The sequence below is a fragment of the Cervus canadensis genome, chromosome 21 (assembly GCF_019320065.1).
Source record: "Cervus canadensis isolate Bull #8, Minnesota chromosome 21, ASM1932006v1, whole genome shotgun sequence".
Taxonomy (NCBI): domain Eukaryota; kingdom Metazoa; phylum Chordata; class Mammalia; order Artiodactyla; family Cervidae; genus Cervus; species Cervus canadensis.
In genome coordinates, this window is record NC_057406.1 from 51,964,706 (window position 1) to 51,986,054 (window position 21,349).

The window sequence follows — 21,349 nt, forward strand, 5'->3', positions numbered from 1 at the left end:
TGGCTTAGACAGGAAAGAATCTGCCTACAATGCAGGAGGTCTGGGTTTGATCCCCAGGTGGGGAAGATACCCTGGAGAAGGAAATGGTTACCCACTCCAGTATTCTTGCTTGGAGAATCTTTGGACAGAGGAGCCTGGTGGGCTACAGCCCATAGGGTTGCACAGAATCAGACAGGACTCAGCAACTAACACTTTCACTTCACTTTACAGACACACACACAGTAAAGCTGGGCAGTCTTCTGGTCTAGTAAGGACCAGATGGGCTGGGAAGGCATTTTAGGGACATAGGTTCCGAAGGCTGAGAAACGATTCCTTGGGGCTCGTGAGAAATGATACTGGGTACTTTTTCACATCCTTTTGGGCCAGGGTAAGACCATTTACTTTAAGTCTCGTGTTGGTGTTCATAAACCCAAGCTGTAAGTCTAACGAGGCCAGTCTCTCCTTCATATAGAACAGTCTGTGAGTCCGTGGCCTCTGTTGCTTGATGAGGGCTCATGCTCAGACGTGTGGTCTGAGGACCCTCAGCACCAGCATCGCTCTTGTCAGATGTTAGGACCTCCAGCCTTGCCTGCCCGTGTGTGTCCTTGTATGAACTGCCCGCACGTTTGCCTCACTGTCCTTCCCTGTTATCCACAATATCCCGTGATCACCTTCTTCCTTGGATGGCAAGGAGTCCAGATTTTGGATTGTGCCAACAGCTCTTATTTTGGTTTTGCTGCTCAAAAGTTGTCTATGTCTCTGCCTCATTTTTCTCATCTATGAAGTAGAGAGAACAGCAATACCCTCATAGGGATTTTTCGAGCATGAAGAAGAGAATATTTGTAAAATACTCATCCAGGAGCCAGACGATAGTTCACGGTGGTTATTAGTGCAGTAATGGTGATACTCATGCATATTTCCCTTACTGATAGGACCTGTCTTTGAAAAAGGGTTCCCGCCTGCTTCATCTTTGTTTTCTTCCAGGCCCCTTCTCTGTGTCTGGAGCTTGTTTGATGGGTGATGGGGTTGTTGTTTAGCACTAGCATTAGAATCCTTGGTCTTTGGAAAACATGATTTGAGTCAGAGATAGCAGTCCTGATAACTTTAGCTCCACAGGGAGCAGTCTAGAAGCCTGTTACTGGACAGCTTCTTTGCTAGCAGGTTCGGGCAAGTCCACAACTGCTGTTTGGGGTGTACCACATTGCACACAGGTATATGGAACGAGAAGGCATAGTTGCTGAGCAAAGGTCAGCGCACAGTTTCCATCATCATGTCACTTTGGAATGAGATGGAAAATGAAGAGCCTGAAAAAATTTTCAGTTGTCTTAAATTACCCATCAGCTTGGGCAGATGTCATCTTGGATGGGGGAGGGGGGGCGGTGGTTGTGAGACACAGAAGCTCGGAAACAACAAATCCTAGGGCAGTGGGCTGGGGTTGACCATGGACACAGCCAGTTAGGTGGGACTTGTAATCACAGGCCTCCTGAATGGCCAGCATTGAATTAGCACTGGTCTTGCAATAGTCATAAGGGCTTTCTGTTATATTAGGGGGTAATGAGGTCATGTATTAACTAGGTTGACCCTGAGGTCTGATGACCCAGATTAAAATCTTAGCCCTGTTTTCTAGCAGCCAGATCACTTTCTATATCCTGTGCGTGCTGAGTCACTTTAGTCATGTCTGTTTGCAACCCTGTAGCCCGCCAGGCTCTTCTGTCCATGGAATTCTCCAGGCAAGAATACTGGAGTGGGCTACCATTTCCTTCTCCAGGGGATCTTCTTGACTCAGGGATTGAACCCTCATCTCCTGAGTTGCAGGCGAATTCTTTAAAAGCCATCCTATTTCTTTCCAACACTAGATCATAATTTCTTTCATGGAAAGAACCATGACTTATTTGTATAAACATTATACATCGTTTGGTCAAATTGGTTGACATTTGGGATCAGCTACCGGATTTCCAGTCAATACCCGGCTCAGTATTATAGTGTCCATCACTGGGAAACATTACTGTCTGTGTTTTGGGATGTGCATATTTTTGAGTAAGTGGGGCCTACGAAGTTCACAGCTGTCCTTTAGGATGGACTGGTTGGATCTCCTTGCAGTCCAAGGGACACTCAAGAGTCTTCTCCAACACCACAGTTCAAAAGCATCAATTCTTTGGCGCTCAGCTTTCTTTATAGTCCAACTCTCACATCTGTACATGACTACTGAAAAAACCATAGCCTTGAGTAGACGGACCTTTGTTGGCAAAGTAATGTCTCTGCTTTTTAGTATGCTATCTAGCTTTTCTTTCGAGGAGCAAGCGTCTTTTAATTTCATGGTTGCAGTCACCATCTGCAGTGATTTTGGAGCCCCCCAAAATAAAGTCTGTCACTGTTTCCATTGTTTCCCTATTGTTTCACACCCACAGACTCTTCTTGTGTGTTGACACAGTGTTAGCCTTTAACACTTGTCAACTTTTTGAACACTGTAAGGCAGCTACGGCCATTATCATTTTACAGATGAAGAAACTGAGGCACGGAGAATTGTAAGGCTCAGAGAAATATTGCCCAAGATTGTACAGCTTGTAAACTGCAGAGCTGGGCAGTGGGATTTGGGAAGCAAAAAAAGTGATCTGTGTGTTTGCTCACTCTTTTTTCCTGCTACCCAGACTAGCCGATAACTCCAGTATCCTTTTCCTCCTGTGAGAGCGCAGAGTCCAGGCTTTGGAGCAGGACGGCCCTGCATTTATTCCGAGCTCCAGCACCTACTTGCGTGTCACCCTGGGCAGTGACCTAGGTCAAGTTACTTCCCTTCTCTGTCTCTGTATCCGTAAAATGCAGATAATAATAATATAAGTACCTTTCTGGGAGGCTTTGATAAGATAATGCAAGTAAAGCACCAAACCTAGCCTGTATTACAAATACAATGGCCATGTTTTCTGAATTAAAAGTAGGGAGACAGAGATGAAAAACTGTCAGTTTAGGGATAATAAAATGGACTATCTATTTATTTATTTAGGATCAGTCAGTTTAGTCGCTCAGTCCTGTCTGACTCTTTGCGACCCCATGGACTGCAGCGCGCCAGGCTTCCCTGTCTGTCATCAACTCCCGGAGTTTACTCAAACTCATGTCCATTGAGTCGGTGATGCCATCCAACGATCTCATCCTCTGTCATCCCCTTCTCCTCCCACCTTCAATCTATTCCACCACCAGGGTCTTTTCAAATGAGTCAGTTCTTGGCATCAGGTGGCCGAAGTATTGGAGTTTCAGCTTCAGCATCAGTCCTTCCAGTGAATATTCAGGACTGATCTCCTTTAGGATGGACTGGTTGGACTCTTTGCAGTCCAAGGGACTCTCAAGAGTCTTCTCCAACACCACAGTTCAAAAGCATCAATTCTTTGGCACTCAGCTTTCTTTATAGTCCAACTCTCACATTCATACATGACTACTGAAAAAACCATAGCCTTGAGTAGACAGACCTTTGTTGGCAAAGTAATGTCTCTGCTTTTTAGTATGCTGTCTAGCTTTTCTTTCAAGGAGCAAGCGTCTTTTAATTTCATGGTTGCAGTCACCATCTGCAGTGATTTTGGAGCCCCCAAAACAAAGTCTGTCACTGTTTCCATTGTTTCCCTATCTATTTGCCATGAAGTGATAGGTCCGTATGCCATGATCTTAGTTTTCTGAATGTTGAGTTTTAAACCAAATTTTTCACTCTTCTGTTTCACTTTCATCAAGAGGCTCTTTAGTTCTTCACTTTCTGCCATAAGGGTGATGTCATCTGCATGTCTGAGGTTATTGATATTTTTCCCAGCAATCTTGATTCCAGCTTGTGCTTCATCCAATTATTTAGGATAACATCTCTTTATTTTCTTTCTTTATTTTAGCTGTGCCATTTGGCATATGGGATCTTAGTTCCCTGACCAGGGGTTGTACTGGTGCCCCCTGCATTGGGAGCATGGAATCCTAACCACTGGATCTCCAGGGAAGTCCCAGATGAGCTATTTTTAACTAGAGATCATCTCCTAAGAGTAGGACAACTGCCCAGAAGAATTATAATATGCTCACAAAGAAGGTGGAGGAGCTCAATAGTGGAAGAGACTGAGAGGCCAGGGCCAGTCAGGACCCGTGTTGTTTGGGAGGGGCATATCTCAGGACATTCTCATATACCCTCAAATTGTCAGCCATAATAGCATAATACCTAATAAAACTGAAAATTTTCAGTTATCTTTTCAGACTGTTAATAGTTGGAGTAAAGGTTAAATATTACTAAGTAAAGCTTGCTATTAAAGCCACCTCTGTCTTAAAATTGTTACTGCAATTTAAAATCCATGAGAGGAACATAGGTAGCATGTCAGATTCAGGGGAAGTTACCATCTTTAAGACCCTGATGCTGGGAAAGATTGAGGGCATGAAGAGAAGGGAATGACAGAGGATGAGATGATCGGGTGGCATTGTTGACTAAGTGGACATGAGTTTGAGCAAGCTCTGGGAGATAGAGAAGGACAGGGGAGCCTGGTGGACTACAGTCCATGGGGTTGCAAAGAGTAGGACACGACCGAGTGACTGAATAACAACAACCATATTTAAGAATCATCAGTTCCTAGGCTTTTAAATTTCATCTTTGCCTCTATCAGTAGGTCTGGCAGACAGCTTTTTGGGGAGAGCTGTACTTTTGCAAAGAAAGAATGAAAGGGAAAGAGAGTGTGTAAGAGATGAGAAACCCCATGCCCCTGGGCCATAAGGGCGGATCTCTGATGACCCAAGGCCGGGCTTCTGGCCTTTTCCACTGTCACCTGGATGCTCTTGACTCAGATTCATGCCTCAGCAAAATTGGAAACAATTGACCACACATTAGCATGTCAGGTTGGGGAAAGTTGCAGATGGGTAAAACCACACTGTTTGGTCTGGGAATGCCAAGGCTCCGTCTTCTCTGATTACAAAGCTAATGAGGACGGGCGGCAGGGCTGCAGATGGCCTCTATGAGCCAGGAAGAATTTTGATGTCCTAAAATGGCACATATTTTTATCCTGGAAACATGGTCTTATCTAATCTTGAGCGTGTTGAATTGAAGCAGTGGAATGGCAATTGAACTTTGCTTCTAAGATTTTTGCTTCCTGAGTTAAGGTTGAAGTCAGGTCAGAAAAATACTGTTTCATCTGCCGTGTTGTGAGAGCAAAAGCAAAGAGCCAGTGGCAGAGCTTCTGAACGATTTTTAGAAGATGACCCAGCATCCTTAAAGTATCCAACACACCAGCTTGTAAGACCAAGGATCAAAATGAGATTTTTGTTCCCCAGAATGTTTTCAAAGTGAGAAAAATCTCTGGGATTACACTCAGCAGCCCTGTTTGGTTTTGTTTTGTTTTAAACACACACACACACAGAGTTTAAAAAGTTTTCATCTGCCCTGGTCATGCTGTCCTGTTTTGATGATTAATTGGCAGTCTTGGCTTTGCCCTCTAGATGCCAGAGCCCTTGAAGGTGGCCTCCATGGAGTGGTGTCAGCCCACAGAGTGACTTATCACAAGGTTGAAAAGTTAACATCTTAAATGACAGTCTGCCTTAACATCCCTTTTGGGGGTTTCTTCTCAGTGTCCACAAGACCCTTTCCACTCAAAGTGGCTCTTTTTCAGCTTTTGCATGTGAACTCTGTGTGGTCACTTCTTTTCACTGAAGCAAAAGTAATGGTAATGTTCTCTTTTTGTTTCTTAAACCCCCTTGCCTCATGTTTATGAAGCGATTCTCTTTAACATTTCTCTTTTTCAATCTTGGCTGTACTGGGTCTTTGCTGTAGCATGCGGGCTTCTCTCTCATTGCCCCGCAGCATGTGGGGACATGACTAGTTCCCCAGCCAGGGATTGGACCCATGTTGCCGGGACTGGAAGGCGAATTCTTAACCACTGGACCACTAGGGAAGTCCCTCTTTAACATTTTGAAAATTTCCATGGTGGTCCAGTGGATGTTTTTGAAATAGAATTTTGGCCATTTTCTCTTCCTTTTCAATCCCTCTGTTGAGAGTGGGATATTTACTCAGAATGCATGTGCTCAACATTTTAGAGACAACCTTGCCCTTTGCTCCTTTTCCTGGGGAAACTGGGAAAACAGCTGAGGAAAGGGCAGTGAAATTTCCTTCAGGACAGCTAATCTGAAGAGAATGACATATCTTAGGAGTAAAGACCATTAGACAACCTGTTGTTAGACCATAAGTAATCATTGGATAATAATACCGTTGCATTTTCATTTCTAACAATTCTCATGACTGTTATTCGAGATCTTGTATGTGAAGGATCAAGTTGGGATTAATAAGTAATTTCATTTTTCCTTAACTGGGAAAAGTGAGGAATGCATTTTAAAATGTAGTACAGAACATTATGGAGAATATGCTAGCATTTGTCTTAGAAATAATACACAGGCAGCCATAAAAAGGAAACGAAAAAGGGTCAGCTATAGAGATATGGATGGACCTAGAGTCTGTCATTCAGAATGAAGTAAGTCAGAAAGAGAAGAACAAATATTGTGTGTTAATGTGTATATGTGGAATCTAGAAAAACCATACAGATGAACCTGTCTGCAGGGCAGGAATAGAGGTGCAGACACAGAGAATGGACATGTGGGGGACAGGGTGGGGGAGGATGGGGCACATTGAGAGCAGCGTTGACGTGTACATACCACCAAGTGTGAAGCAGACCGCGGGTAGGAGCCCGCTGTGTAACACAGGGGCTCGGCTGGCTGCTCTCTGATGGCCTGGGTGGGGGGCTGGGGGAGGGTCCAAGAGACAGGGGTGTGTGTGTGCATCTAGCCGATTCACTTTGTTGTACTGTGGAAACTAACACAACATTGTAATTATATCCCAATTAAAAAAAGTAATCCGCGTGTGGTTGTGAACAGAAGTAGTATGGCGGAGCCTGAAACCTTTGATGTAGAATTATCAATGGAATTCACATCTGGGTGTATACTCCAAAGAATTGAAAGCAGGGACTCAAATAGATATTTGTACACCAACATTTATAGCAGCATTATATATAACAGCCAGATCTTGAAAACAACCCAACTATCCGTTGACAAATGAATGGATAAGCAAAATGTGGTGTATCTGATTGTAATGGAATAGTATTTACCCTTTAAGAGGAAGGAAATTCTGGCACATGCTAAGCATGGATGAATCTTGAAGGCATTACGATAAACAAAATGTCGGTTACAAAAGGATCAGTCAGTTCAGTTTAGTTCAGTCGCTCAGTCGTGTCCGACTCTTTGCGACCCCATTAATCGCAGCATGCCAGGCCTCCCTGTCCATCACCAACTCCCGGAGTTTACTCAAACTCATGCCCATTGAGTCGGTGATGCCATCCAGCCATCTCATCCTCTGTTGTCCCCTTCTCTTCCTGTCCCCAATCCCTCCCAGCATCAGGGTCTTTTCCAATGAGTCAACTCTTTGCATGAGGTGGCCAAAGTATTGGAGTTTCAGCTTCAGCATCAGTCCTTCCAATGAACACCCAGGACTGATCTCCTTCAGGATGGACTGGTTGAATCTCCTTGCAGTCCAAGGGACTCTCAAGAGTCTTCTCCAACACCACAGTTCAAAAGCATCAATTCTTCGGCACTCAGCTTTCTTCACAGTCCAACTCTCACATCCATACATGACTATTGGAAAAACTATAGCCTTGACCAGACAGACCTTTGTTGGCAAAGTAATGTCTCTGAAAAAGGATAGATACTGTTTAATTCCCCTGATGTGAAGTACTTGGAGTAGTCAGATTCGTACAGACAGTACATAGAGTGTTGGTTGCCAGGGGCTAGTGGCGGGGAGGACGAGGAAATGGGGAGTTAGTGTCTAGTAGACTTCCCAAGTTTCAGCTTGGGAAGGTGAGCGAATTCTGCAGATGGATCGTGGTGAAGGTTGCACAACAATGCAGATGTGCTTAGATGCCCTGGACTGTGTTCTTAAAAATAATTAAAATGGTAAATTTTACATTAGGTCTCCTTTACCAGAATAGGAGGAAATGGCAACCCCCTCCACTATACTTGCCTGGAAAATCCCATGGACAGAGGATCCTGGCAGGCTACAGTCCATGGGATGGCAAAAGAGGTATGACTTAGTGACTAAACACAACAACTTCATCAAATATTAAAAAAAACAAAAACAAAAAACCCACACGTACTAGCACGTGGACCCGCCTGCCAATGTAAGCACAGACCTTTTGGAGGAAGATGCACAGAAAACTGGTACCAGTAATTATATAAAATTATATACAGCCGTCCAGGGCCCGGAAGCACAGTGTTCCAGCACACGGTGTATGTTCTCTGAATACTTTTGAATAGTTTAGGTGGGTGGAGGGGAGGAGGGAGGACGTACTTTCATCCTCGGTATCCTTTCACGCCTTTTGGGATTTTCAGGTATTGTGTGGCTTCGTTACTTATTCAAAAAATAAATTCACTCCTCAGATCCAATGGCAGTGAAAATGGTCCGGGCGATGTAAGCTCCCCTGAGAACGTTGTGGGGTTGCAGAAGGGTCGTTGCCTTATTGAACAGTGGACCAGGGCCCCCAGCTTCTGAGGGAGCCCCTCAGGGACAGAGGTGCAGGTGAGGGGTGGGCTGGGCAGGGGATGGTGACTCTAGGAGGGTTTCCAGTTTTCACCTGAGCCAGACAGGTGTTCTTGTCCGTGCGTCATAGCTCATGCATTTCCCTTTGTTCCTGGATGGGGGCAGGGGCGTGGTGCTCTCTTCTCGCCTTCATGGGCTTTAAGATTTTCCTGTAGCAGAACATGGTCTTTTCCCCTGACCCGCCTCCTCCCTCCCTTGGAGTTGGTCTAGTCTTGCAGGAGTCCCAGAGTGTAAACGGAGGGAAATTTAATGCATCCAGTTGAATCCTGCCTGATGGCCTTTCTGTCTGTGGCCTCATGAAGCACACAGTGACCGTCAGTGAAGTCACCTGATAACTTTCCTCACTCCCCCCACCCCCAGTGACCGTCCTATTCCACTCAGCTGGGCCGATAATCCATCTTCTCACTTAACTGTGGGCGCCAGTTGAGAGGGATGATAAGAACCTATTCATGTCCGTATGTAGGATTTCTGAAGAGAACCCTCCTGACTCTGAAGAAGGTGCTGGCCAGTTGGCCTCTCTGGGCTAGTTTCTTAGACGGCAATGAGCAGAGTTAAAGATATTGGAGAGAAGGGTAAACTGTTGGGCATGTGCCCTGTGTCAGCATAGAGAAATGTGGTGGGAGGGGGGTGGGAGAGAGGAGAAAATTTGTTCTGCTGTTGTAGAAATCAGGAGTCTGAGCTTAAGTGATGGACTGTGGTGGTCAGAGCCCTTCCCTGGAGATAACAAATGAGGTACTTCCTTTTGGTTTCTCAAAATAATAATATAGGCCCATGCAACCCTGTCTGAACCATCACAGTAAGTTCATACGGGCTAGATGCTGGCCTTTCCACAGCAGCCAGGCCATATAGAAGTGCTCCATCATTTTGCCCTGTGGCTGGAGGCTGGGGAAGTGCCGCTTTTTAGATCTGGACGAAGAGTCCTTGTTTTGAGAAGTGGGAGGGGTTGGCAGTGGTACACAGTCCGTCTTGTTTGGATGGTCTCTGGGGCAGTTGGGACTCCCTGGCGCAGGACACACATCCTGGCTGAGCATCCTTGCTGTTACCCTGCAGGGTGAAAGGGGAAAAGGACCGAGGTGAGTTTTGTTGCAGACTGGACAAAGAAATCAACTTATTGCCACCTTAACTTCTCTGCCGTGTTGTGCACGAGAGGTTTACGGACTGTGAGCCACTGGCCCCTTGAGGGAAGGGGGCCGTCTCCCGACTCTGCAGAGCTCCAGTGTTGTGACCTTTGGAACAGATCCATCATCTCAGCGTTCCTTTGCAGAGCTGGTCCCGGCTTCCTTTGCTGAATGAATGTGGACTGTGTTCTGATGAAGGCTGGAGGAAGAAAAACCACCTTGAGTCAGGGTTTGGAGAATAGCAGTCCTTGTCTCTGCTGGGCACACGCTTGGTTGATTGATTGAAAATCTAGAAACCTGTGCTTAAATATAGAACAAATAGATATTAATATACTCTTTTTGGGGGAGAAGAGGGAAACTACTAGTTATTGAATGGAAACTCTGTGTTCTATGTAGAATTTTTTTCATAGTTCTCCCGAGTCTAGGGAGGCAGATGATAATGAGTAACCTTAATTACAGACAAAACTATGTGTCAGGTCTCCTGTGAGGATTTTGTATGTAAAATTACAGATTTACTCCTTTCAAGAGTGTTCTGAGGGTAGATGCAAGAACTCAAGATGGCGACACCCAGAAAGGTTAAGTAACTAGTTCAAGATTATATTTGGTAAGTGACAAAGCCAGGATTCAAACTCAGATATTCTGGTTCCAGAGCCCAAGCCTACACTTACCCATTTCCTTCATGACAAGAAGCCATATGTGATTTGCCCAAGGTCCTGGAACTGTATGTGATCAGTTTTATTTTCTTATTAGTTCCAATCGATCAAGGGTAGTGAAAAGTTTAGCCTTCCTTCCCAAGGTCTTCTTGGCTAGAATAATAGAGATACTCTGAGCCACCCAGGGTGCCCATTTAGAAAGCTCCGGTTTTGCTTCAGTGCATATTGAAAAAAGCAGTTGAAAGGCCACCACAGAAAGAGGTGGTTACAGCACGTGCAGACCTTTCTTTCCAGGATGGGGAACAGTTCCATCGTGTTAAGTCCTTGCAGCTGCTTCGGTCTAACTGATTCTTTTCTCTCCTGAAAAAAACCAAAACAAAGCAAAACAAAAAGTCCAGAGAGGAGTGGTGGTCGGATCAGCTATGTTCCCTTTGGGTAGTTGGCACTTGCTCCGGCATTGAGGCCAAACTTGCCATGACAAATACAGCCCCAGGTGGTACCTTTTCGAGAGCATCCATCATCCTCTAAAGCGCTAGGTAACTGGTGCTTTGATTTCCACACCAGATAGAGGCCTTTCTCTGCAGATCAGGATTTCCGAAGCTGGCATAAGTCATAAAGACACCACAGCAACCAAGTAGAGAACTTGGTTTTTCTACTGAAAACTTTGTTACTAATGAAGGACTGAAGTCTTCTGTCCACTGTAGCACAAATACTGACCTTTTTTTTTCTCCTGCTGCGTCTAAGGAGGATAGTTTATGGTGGGGATACCATTGGGGTTGGGATTTTCTGTGATGGGGAATAAATTGAAACAGTACAAACTGTAAAATCTTCCCAAGCAGTGGGTACAGTGAAAAAAAAATGTGGCCCCAGCAAAGGGGGTGTGCAGTTACAGGCAGATGGGCCAGGGAGATGGTCTGATTGCCAAGTGGATGGGAGCCCGAGTCTTCAGGTTTTCAAGTAGGTAATTAGCACAGGAAGGAGCCAAATGCAGGCCTGCTGGCGCCTGGAACAGCAAGTTTTTCCGTTCAGGTTGGATAGTGTTAGAGCTGAGATGGGTGCCTATCAGTTAACAAATGGAAGCACCTGATATTATGCCTATGATTGGAGGTGGGGGTCATAGAAGAATGAGCAAAAAGGATTTCCTTTCCTGAGCAACAGAAAAATATTGGACTGAAAGAAATGCAGGCAGCAGTGGAGAACCGTCCAAAGCAGATAATTAAGTGGTAGATCGTGTGCTTTTGCTCCCAACTGCTGGCTTCTCTAGTTAGGGGTATATGTGAATGCATACCAGGAGTCAGAATGTTTGGGTTTATGTTCTGGCTCCTTACTTTGTGTGGCTTTGAGCAAGTTAATTCATCTTTAGGGGCTTCAGTTTGCCTATCTATAAAATGAGATTAATCTAGTAGCTACCTCATGGAGTCATTTTGAGGATTAAATGATTATGTTCCTGGATAAAAAGAAGAAAGCCATTTGCCTCTGTTTCTTGCTTTTGAACACAGGCTTGATACCTGGAACTGCAGCAGCTCTCTTGTACACCTGAGACAATGAACATGAGGGGGAAAGTTGATGATGTTGGGATCATTAATGACCCTGCTGGTCAGCCAGACCAGTGTGTCCCCGCAGACTCTAGACTTCCTCCATTTAAGAATGAAACACTGCCAGTTGAGATTTCTGCTGCGTGTAGCCAAATGTATCTTAATTCATACAAATTTACTGTATAATTGTAAATACATTGAAAGCAGGGCAATGATGTAATTACCTTTGAGTTCTCAAGGAGAACCTAACATAATGCTCCGCATTCAGCAGGTACCTAGTGGTTTATGAGGAAGTACATTGTTGGAAAGAGGAGGAAAAGGAGGCTGGTTCAAGTAGGATGCTGGTAAATGTTTAACTGTTAGCTCTCTGGGAGAAAAAGGTCCTGATTTTTAGCATGTGTCAATTTCCACAGTGTAAATATTCCCAATGTGGCTGATTCAAGCTACATTGTAGCTTGACCTCAGTGATGGGCAGAAACACACATGATCAGCTCCTGTGATCTGGTACAAACCAGCCCCAGCTCACTACTGGAGGGGAAAAGGAGGGAGAGAGGAAAGGGAAGGAAAAGTTTTATTAAAATTAGTAATAATGATGAAAATAATAACCCCTAAAATTGATCGAGGATTTACGGTACCAGGTTCTGCTCTGAGTGCCTTCCAGGGTCTTCTCTCTCCTCCTTGTCCTGAACGGGTCACATGATCTTTTCCAGCTACAGGCGAGGCGGACAGGAGAGAACATAGGGGAGTGGGCATGCTGTCAATGACCATTTTTGTGTCTTTAGAGCCAGGCCCCGTGCCTCTCTGAACACAGGTAACCATCTGTCAGTGATAAGGGATAACTCTTGGATGGGCAGCCAGGAGTATCCAAAAGGGCAAGACTTTCAAAGCAGAATGAGTTATTTCTCAAACTTCAGAGCTGCCTTTTCAGCAAAGTGAACTAGTCCCTTTATCATCAAATTATAAAGTTCTCCCCTGCCTTCTTCCTTCTCTGGATACCACTCCAGACGTCATAAACTGACCTTGTCCTTCGCAATAGAACAGTTGGTTTTCTCGACCAAACAGATCTCAACCCCGAGTGATAAATGAGGTGGGAAGAAAGGAGATATGTGCAGATCGTCAAAACACAACTGTAATAAAACACATCCAGAAGGAAAAACAAGTGCTTCTATTGCACTTAATTTGGACTGAAGTCCTTCATGGGTTTGGGGTGGGGACCCGCTATGGCTGGAGTGAAGTGGAGAGAATGAGGTGATGGGATGCCTATGGGCAAATTCCTTCCATAGGGGATCAGCTTCCTCCTTTGCATATTCTCCCAGCGGATTGCTCCCATCAGAGTCCAGAGTCAACACTGTCCTCTGGCAGGTAGAAAATACAAAGGGAAATGCCAACATTGGAGTTACTCTTGCAGGTGGGTGGGGGGCAGCAGAGAAAAGCAGGAACTGAGGGATATTCCTGTATCATCTTCAGGATTTTTGCAGATTTTATATCCAGGTGTCAGTTCTTTTTAAAAAACAAAAGATTACAAGTGATTTATTGGTTCTAACTCATTAGAAGCCCCAAGAGGGTAAGCAAAGTCAGGGAGGGAAGAGACAGGAGGAGATGAATGAGTCTGCTCAAGAAGACTACAAATGAGGCTGGGCTCTGATGTGTATCTACTGAACATGAGAATGCTGAAGGGCTGGAAGACCAGGCTGTGCTTTGCAACGAAGACTCATTTTAACGGGAAGAAACGTCTAGAAGAACGGAGGTTCATAGAGGCTGTGATTTCTCAGCAGATTGCAAAGTTGATTGGGAGTCAGAGTTGATCCCTACTTTACCTGTTTGTTCCCTGCCAACATTGGTAGAGCCATCAGCCTTTTGGGGCTTTTCCAGGGTAGAACCTATAACCACAGTCAAGGAGCAGTATTGATTCTTTGTTATTTATGGTGTTTTTCCTGGGTTGGCTGGCATCCTCTCAATAGGTCCATCCTGTTGTTATAAAGGCAGAATTGCTTTAAGTTAGGGATCAGCATTTGGGGAATCTGTCCACCAACTATTTTGACCTTTCTTTAAGGAGAATGGAAAATACCTTATCCTTTCACTCTGCTATGAGCACTGCCTAATTCTTTAAAGCAGGATCTGGCACGCTTCTTAAAGGGTCAGGTAGTAAACATCTTCTTAGGCTTTGTAAGCCTTACGTTGTCTGACAGCTTCTCAGCTGTGCGGTCGTAGAGTGAAATCTTCCATGGGTCAATGGGTCAATGAATGGGCATGGCTGTCTTCCATTAAAACTACATATTTACCAAAGCAGGCAGCAGGAAGGGTTTGGTCTGTGGGCCATTGTTTGCTGCTCCTTGTTCTATGGGAGTCTTGGATGGAATGGCCTCTCTCTTGCCAGTGTGGATGACAGTACATTGCAAACATCAATGCGTTGCTATGGTCAAAGACTCTTCCCCACTTGAGTTCAGAGTGGGAAACAAAAATGGGATAGCAGACCCTTTCTTGTCCTGGTGATGGTGATGTGGCTCGTCACGGGGTGGGGCTGGAAGAGAGCTTCAGGCCACTTAAATAATGTCACTGCCCTCGTCTGGATGATGAGCCACTACAACTCCCATGAGATGGTGTTAGTGTGTTTCATGTTGGCTGGCCGGCCACCATTTAACTTTCTGCCTAGGACTTTCCTAAGGCCTTCTCTTACTTCCTTCATCCTTCTAATAGTCAGGATAAAGAGGAAAATAGGGTGAGTGCTGACAATTCCCATTTGATGCACATGGTAGCTTATACCTCAGCAATTTTCAGGCTCTTAACTTATTTCAAAGGCAACCTACTCTACCATCTTGAAATGAGGATTGGGATTCACTAGCTTTTCCTTCCAGATGGAGGATGACTCTGTGAAGTGAGGAAAGCAGCTTCCAGTTTTACAAATGTGATTTCCCTGATAGGCTTTCAATAGGAAAAACTAACACACAATTGCATGCTGCACAAATCTATTTTCACTTGAAGACCCAGAGGAGGTGTGCTGGGATTAGGCTGACACCTCATAGACCTGCACGTTCGGTATTAAAATGTTCAGATGCTGACAGCACAGTTCCATAGGGTGGGGTGTAACGAGGTTGGCTGGTCTTATATGTTGTCTCTACTTGCTTTTGTACACCTACACTGGTTATAGATTGTTAGGAATAGTTCGGTTTCTTCACTTGATGCAAGCCTGGCTCATGTTGCTGGAACCATCCAATTTCAATCACTTTGAGGTCTTGCAAGAAGAAATGTCACAACCTCACCCCCTCTTTTCTGGCTTGCACTGTGCCATCTTAACTTAGAGGGGCACCCTCTCTGTGAAAAGGCTGGGTTTACATACTTTGCTCATTATAGCTGTCAAATTCCTTGAGGTGATTTAATGCTGAGGAGGTTTAACAAGTGTGAAGAGTATTTTTAACCCTGCAGTGTGGGTTTGAGAGCCATTTGCAGACTAGTAATGGAATCTATAGCTTCATGTGAGGCTGTGGGGAAGAAAGGGGAGGTGGAGGGGGACTGAGGCTGTCGAAGACTTGGGTGTGGACAGCAGTTGGGTGTTTTGATTCTCAAGTGGGCTGGTGGTCTCCTTCCATGCTCTGCTGACAGTTTTCAGTTGGTGGCTTGCTTTATGGCTTATGAAACTGACACCCTCCCTGCTGTCCGGGGTAGGGAGGCTGTCTGGGTGCTGTGAGGGGTACAGGGGGAGCTGGAAACTTGATCAGCTGGGCATTCATTCATTTATTCGTTCAGTAGTCATTTTTGAATGCCTTGCAGATACAGCACCCAGACAGCCTCCCCATCCTAGACACCAGGGAGACCACGTCTGTTGAAGAAGTGCCTGTCTTGGTGGACGTGGCTGGCCAGTGGTGGGTGGAGTGACTGGGGATGAGAATGGACTGTGAGCAAGGATGCGTGGACTCTGGTGTTGGCACCATTGCTTCCGGCAGTGACTGAGGGTGTGCCCCTTGCTCTATCCTTCCATTCCGTCTGCAGCGTGAGACAGGATGAGACATTTCCATGTGGGTGTCAGGGAAGCTGGACTCCACAGAGGCGTCTCAGGGGCTGGGAAGGATGGAGGAGGGGGAGGTGAGCAGTTCCTCCTTATCACAGCAGCTTGGCTTTAATCTGTGTTTGACACTGGCTCTTCTAGCCAAGGTTTTCTTTGAAGAGAGACTGCCATCACTTACAGTCCAGTTGGAACCAGCTGCCATTGGAGGACCCTCCTCTGCTGGCCCCACAGAGCTCTCTTCGAGTTCACAGGGGCTTGAGCAGAGACCCGACCGGTAGACCCTGAGCCGGTTAATTAATGGCATTGTTTTCTCATCCAGAATGAGGAGAAAAGGGTACCTGAGACTGCACAGGTTGGATGGGGAGGTGGGTTACTGAGTTACTGGAAAGCCAGTTTCTAAGCTTGTGATCAGAACTGTTTACTTCGTTCATTGGCCCCGCTTGGTCATCTGTTCCTTTGTTCATTCAACACTGTGTCAGGCGTGTGTGTTCGGTGTCACCGTGGGGCCTTCTCGGGTTCACCCCCTGTGAACTTTGTTAATGCCAACCACATGGCATAGGAAACTGCAGTCCCAGCCGTGACAGGGAGGTGGGTAATAACCGAGGTTCTGCTCACCTTGTGGTTTTCTCCATGGCGGAGGCCAGGAGACCCTGTTCCTTTGATCTCACTATGTCAGGATCATCACCCCTCCCTTTCCTTTGGACCCCATGAAAGGAGTGAGTGTGGGCAGAATGGGCAGTGCAGGTTAGTGGGGTAAGGTGGACTTGACCCCTAGGAGTGGGAAATATATTTTGATAATAGGGTTTTCACTGTTTAGACTAATGGGTTAAATTCCACAAGTCTAGAAGAATGCTGAGCACCGAAAAATTGATGCTTTTGAACTATGGTGTTGGAGAAGACTCTTGAGAGTCCCTTGGACTGCAAGGAGATCCAACCAGTCCATCCTGGAAATCAGTCCTGAATATTCATTGGAAGGACTGATGCTGAAGCTGAAACTCCAATACTTTGGCCACCTCATGCAAAGAGTTGACTCATTGGAAAAGACCCTGATGCTGGGAGGGGTTGGGGGCAGGAGGAGAAGGGGACGACAGAGGATGAGATGACTCGATGGCATCACTGACTCGATGGGCATGAGTTTGAGTAAACTCCGGGAGTTGGTGATGGATAGGGAGGCCTGGCGTGCTGCGATTCACGGGGTCGCGAAGAGTCAGACACGACTGAGCGACTGAACTGACTGCCTGAGAATAACCCAGGGAGAAGTCGCACTAGACTAAAGGCACACACACCTCTCCCCCTTCCTCATTCCCCTCACTTCCTGTCTCCCTTTGCATGTTTTTAACTTTTATAAAAGACCCTGCTCAGAGACTCGGGACGGAGAGCCACAGCGGGTGCTGGTTTAGGGACTTACTGCTGCTGACCAGCCGTGGGACCGGAGGCCGGCCTCCCAGCTGCCCCGTGCTCAGGTGACGAGGTGGGGGTTGGGCCACAAGATCTTGAAGCCCCTCCTGGCCTTGCCTGGAAGGCAGGCTTCTGTCTGATTGCTGTGTCCGGAAGCATTAAAATTCATTGTCTTCCCAGGAGCCAACTCTCGCTCCATTAAACAGCTTGTCCCCGAGGCAGATGGAGTTGGCCAGGGGCCTGTCCTTAAAAGCAACAGGTTGGGTGCTGGCAGGCTCACAAAGGAAGTCTCCTGGGAGGTCCAGCCTCCCTGCTGCTCTTGGGGGAGTGGCGGGGGCTCTGGACCCTCTCCCAGCCCATGGGGTGGGAGAGAAGCCCTGTCTTCTGGGAGAAGGGGTTACTGAGTCTGGGGATGAAAGAAGCGCTCCCAGGGGCAGACCCTGAAACACTTGATAGGGGTGGAGGATGGTCCTGAGATGAGCTCTGGATGGACAGGAACGAACTCCCAGAAACAGGAGTTGTAGTAATATCAGCCCATTGCTTTTCTATATCTTCTGTCTACGCAAGCTAGTTAGGTATGTTATCAATAATACCAGGCATGACACGGTGCCCCATTTTACAGAAGGGAAATGGAGGCTCTGAGAACTCAAGGGACCTGGCCCGGGTGACTCAGCTGGGAAGTGATGGAGCCGAGATTGGAAGCCAGGTTTGCCCTCAAAGCCCCCATCTTTCCATTGCCCCCAGTGAAGAGACTATAAGAGGAATGGAAGACGGGGCTCTGAGTGGTCCTGGAGGTCAGATGGCTTGGTTTCCAAGACCCGCTGTAACAAATTACTACAAACGAGGTGGCTTAATGTGTATTTGATGTGTGACTCAGAACTCAAACTGGGGCTCTGTAACAACCTGGAGCAGTGGCAGGGGGAGAGAGGAGACACAGGTGTACCTGTGGCTGATTCATGTTGATGTTTGGCAGAAACCAGCACAATACTGTAAAGCAATTATCCTTCAATTAAAAGTAAATAAATTGGCAGATTTCAAAAAAGAAACCAAAACAAAACAAAAAAACAAGGTGGCTTAACATAACTGCAGTTTATTCTCCCACACTTTTGGAGGCTGGAAGTCTGAAATTCTGGAGGTTTGAAGGAGAATCTTCTCCTGGCCTCTTCCCTGGCTTCTGCTGGGCGCTGCAGTTGTTGGTGTCCTCGGGCTCATAGACGCATCTCTTTGTCTGTGCCTCTGTCGTCACATGAGCTCACCCTATGTGTTCCATCTTCCCATCATTTCCCTCTCTTCATGTCCCTGTGTCCAAATTTCCCCTTTCTTTTAAGGACACCAGCCATCTGAGTAGGTGGGACCTGGGCTGTAATCTCTAAGCTTCCTTCCGCCTCTAACTTTCCTAGGTGTCTGTGATTCTGAATCTGCACAGGCTGTGGCAATCAGAGGAGGCTTCCTGGGGGAGATGGTCTTGATGGGGCCCAGAGCTGAGCTGAGTGTTTTGATGCGCCCGGAGAACCTTTCCCGGCAGCAGCAGGGCCTGTCCTCCTGTCACGGGACATGCAATTACTGTCCCTTATTAATATTTCAGTCTCCAACTTCAAAGACGCCTCCTTCTGCCTCTTGCCTGTGTCAGCAGCCTCTGTAAATAAAGGGAAGAAGTGCTGCCGGCCCAGCTGGTGGGCCTGACAGAGGGGCTTCCCGGGCCCTTTGAAGCTTCTGCTTCTGTTTGTGACTGGAGACAAATGTGACTTCTGGGGACGGAGCCCCCGGTCCCTTCACCTGCAAAGTGGGGCTGTCATGCCTGACCCCCCTCCTCCCCAGCTCCTCTCCCCAAGTGTGCACAGTTAATTCTGTTGTGCCGTCATCCTTCTCTCCCTTCACACAGACGCTTCCTCCAAGTGCTCAGGGACCAGTGGTGTCTCTCAAGGAGACTTTTAAGAAATGGTCTTAGCTAGTTGTCAGAGGCGGGGGGTGGGAGGCGGGCAGAATGAGCGAAGCGGGCCCAAAGCTGCAGCCTTCTAGTTAGAAAACAAGCCATGGGCGCGTCATGTACAGCACGCTAACAGTAGTTAACAATACTCTAGTGCATAACTGACAGTTGCTAAGAGTCCATTTTCAAAGACCTCATCGAGGAAAAAAATATCTGTACCTGTGTGTGGTGATGAATGTTGACTTACTGGGGTGATCATTTTGCAATATAGAAAAATAGCGAATCCTTAATGTTGTACACCTGAAACTAATGTTATATCTCAGTTTAAAACACAGGAACTTGGGGCTTCCCTGGTGGTCTATTGGTTAAGACTCTACTTCCAACGCAGGGGGCGCAGGTTCAAACTCTGGGCTGGGAACTAAGGTCCCACATGCCATGTGGTATGGCATAAATAAATAAATAAACTACTTATGTGTCCATTTTAAAAAATGGAAAAAATTTAAAAATACTTTTAAGCTTTGCAGTCAATTAAGCCGACTGTGCTCTTTTCCCCATGGGGGCCCAGTGTGCAATGGCTGCAGACAGCAGCCTCCTTGGTAGTGTATGCAACCTGTTGCCTGTACAGGTAGCCCTAAGGGACCTTGGAGACAACTCTTGCTAGTGGCCATTCATGACTGGCCTGCTGTTTCTCAATCTAGACTCCAGACAGGTATGCGTGGTGCCTTTGGAAAGCCCCAGGGCACAGTGGCCAGGGTCCACATTGGCCAGGTCATAATGTCCATCCACACCAAGCTGCAGAACAAGGAGCATGTGATTGAAGCCCTCCTCCAGGCCAAGTTCAAGTTCCCTGGCTGTCAGAAGATCCACATCTCCAAGAAGTGGGGATTTACCAAGTTCAATGCGGATGAATTTGAGAACATGGTGGCAGAAAAGCGACTCATCCCGGACGGCTGTGGGGTCAAATACATCCCTAATCGTGGTCCCCTGGACAAATGGCGGGCCCTGCACTCATGAGCATCAGCCCTGTTCCCTCCTTAATCACGCTCACCAATAAATGCTATTTCCTGTCCAAAAAAAAAAAAAAAATTGATTAGGAAGATGACAGGGTAGAGTAGTTGTTTTGTATATATACTTTGTATTGATTATTTTTTCACAGTCTCACTTTCTCAAATGTAGTATTCTTAAAAATCACTAAGCTTTCTGGGATTAAGGCAGAAAGTCCCCCTTTTGACTATTATTCAAGATACAGTTTACTTTCTTCTGCTTTATCACTTTGTCCACTGCATTCCCTAGACATTTGTTGTTTTCTCATCTGTTCATTTACACCTTCCTATTCTTTGTCATTATGTGTTATGTAGATAATTTACTTTGTTTTAACCATAGATTTTAATTAGGTCCGTGGAGGTACTAGAGGTTAATTAGAACTCTTTAATTTCTGTGTGAAAATTAAAATCCATTTTATTGTAAAAAAAAAAAATACTTTTAAGCTTCTGTGTAGGTGACTACATTTAAAGCATGACCCTTGCCTACTCAGCATGAAGAAGCCATGTGGTTAGAGTCTCCAGGTGGGGTCGGTGTGGACCCCTTCTCTCCTCTAAGTGGACAAGGATATGCATCTGAAGGCAGAGCTTACGTCATATAGGCTTGGGTCCCCCACAGGGAGTCAGGGGCTTGTGGTTCTTCAGTATCATGCAGTAGGGTGGGGCTGGGGGTGCTCTGGAAACACAGCGGGCACACTTTCCTCTCGCACTGTCTGGCCGAGGCACCTCCCTCTCCCAGCTGTGAACACAGCGATGGGAACATTGCCTGGCTTGTTCTAAAATCTCTGTGTCCTCAGAGCCTCGTGCAGTACATAGTAAATGTTGGAGGAGAGTAAATGTTCAACAAGTGAATGGATCCACTCATTCTGCAAATACTTACTGAGCACCTGCTTGTGAGCCGTGAGCCAGGCAGGGACGGGCTGCCCTCACAGAGCTTCCGCTCCAGTGGGGGAGACAGACTGTCCGTAAATGAACACGTCTGGTAAATGACATGATTTGGGGTAATGAAGAATGCCATTCAAGCAGGGTTCAGGAACAGAATGAGAAAGCTATCTGGGGAGGTGGTTGAGGACGTCCTCTCTGAAGAGGCAACTTTGGAGCAGACACTTAAGGGATGT

At 46.3% G+C, this 21,349-nt stretch overlaps 1 protein-coding gene, 1 long non-coding RNA gene and 1 other non-coding gene across 6 annotated transcripts in view; all 3 read left to right on the forward strand.

Moving 5' to 3' along the window:
* CHST11 (carbohydrate sulfotransferase 11) overlaps positions 1 to 21,349 on the forward strand; it is a 265,715-nt gene that overhangs the window by 79,405 nt on the left and 164,961 nt on the right. The gene's annotated exons all lie outside the window — the stretch shown is intronic.
* LOC122423687 lies at positions 496 to 20,275 on the forward strand. Its single transcript, XR_006264195.1, has 3 exons — positions 496 to 509; positions 18,516 to 18,525; positions 20,029 to 20,275. It is a non-coding gene; the product is annotated as an uncharacterized LOC122423687 (long non-coding RNA).
* Positions 19,710 to 19,844, forward strand: LOC122424116. The gene has a single exon (XR_006264311.1). It is a non-coding gene; the product is annotated as a small nucleolar RNA SNORA70 (small nucleolar RNA).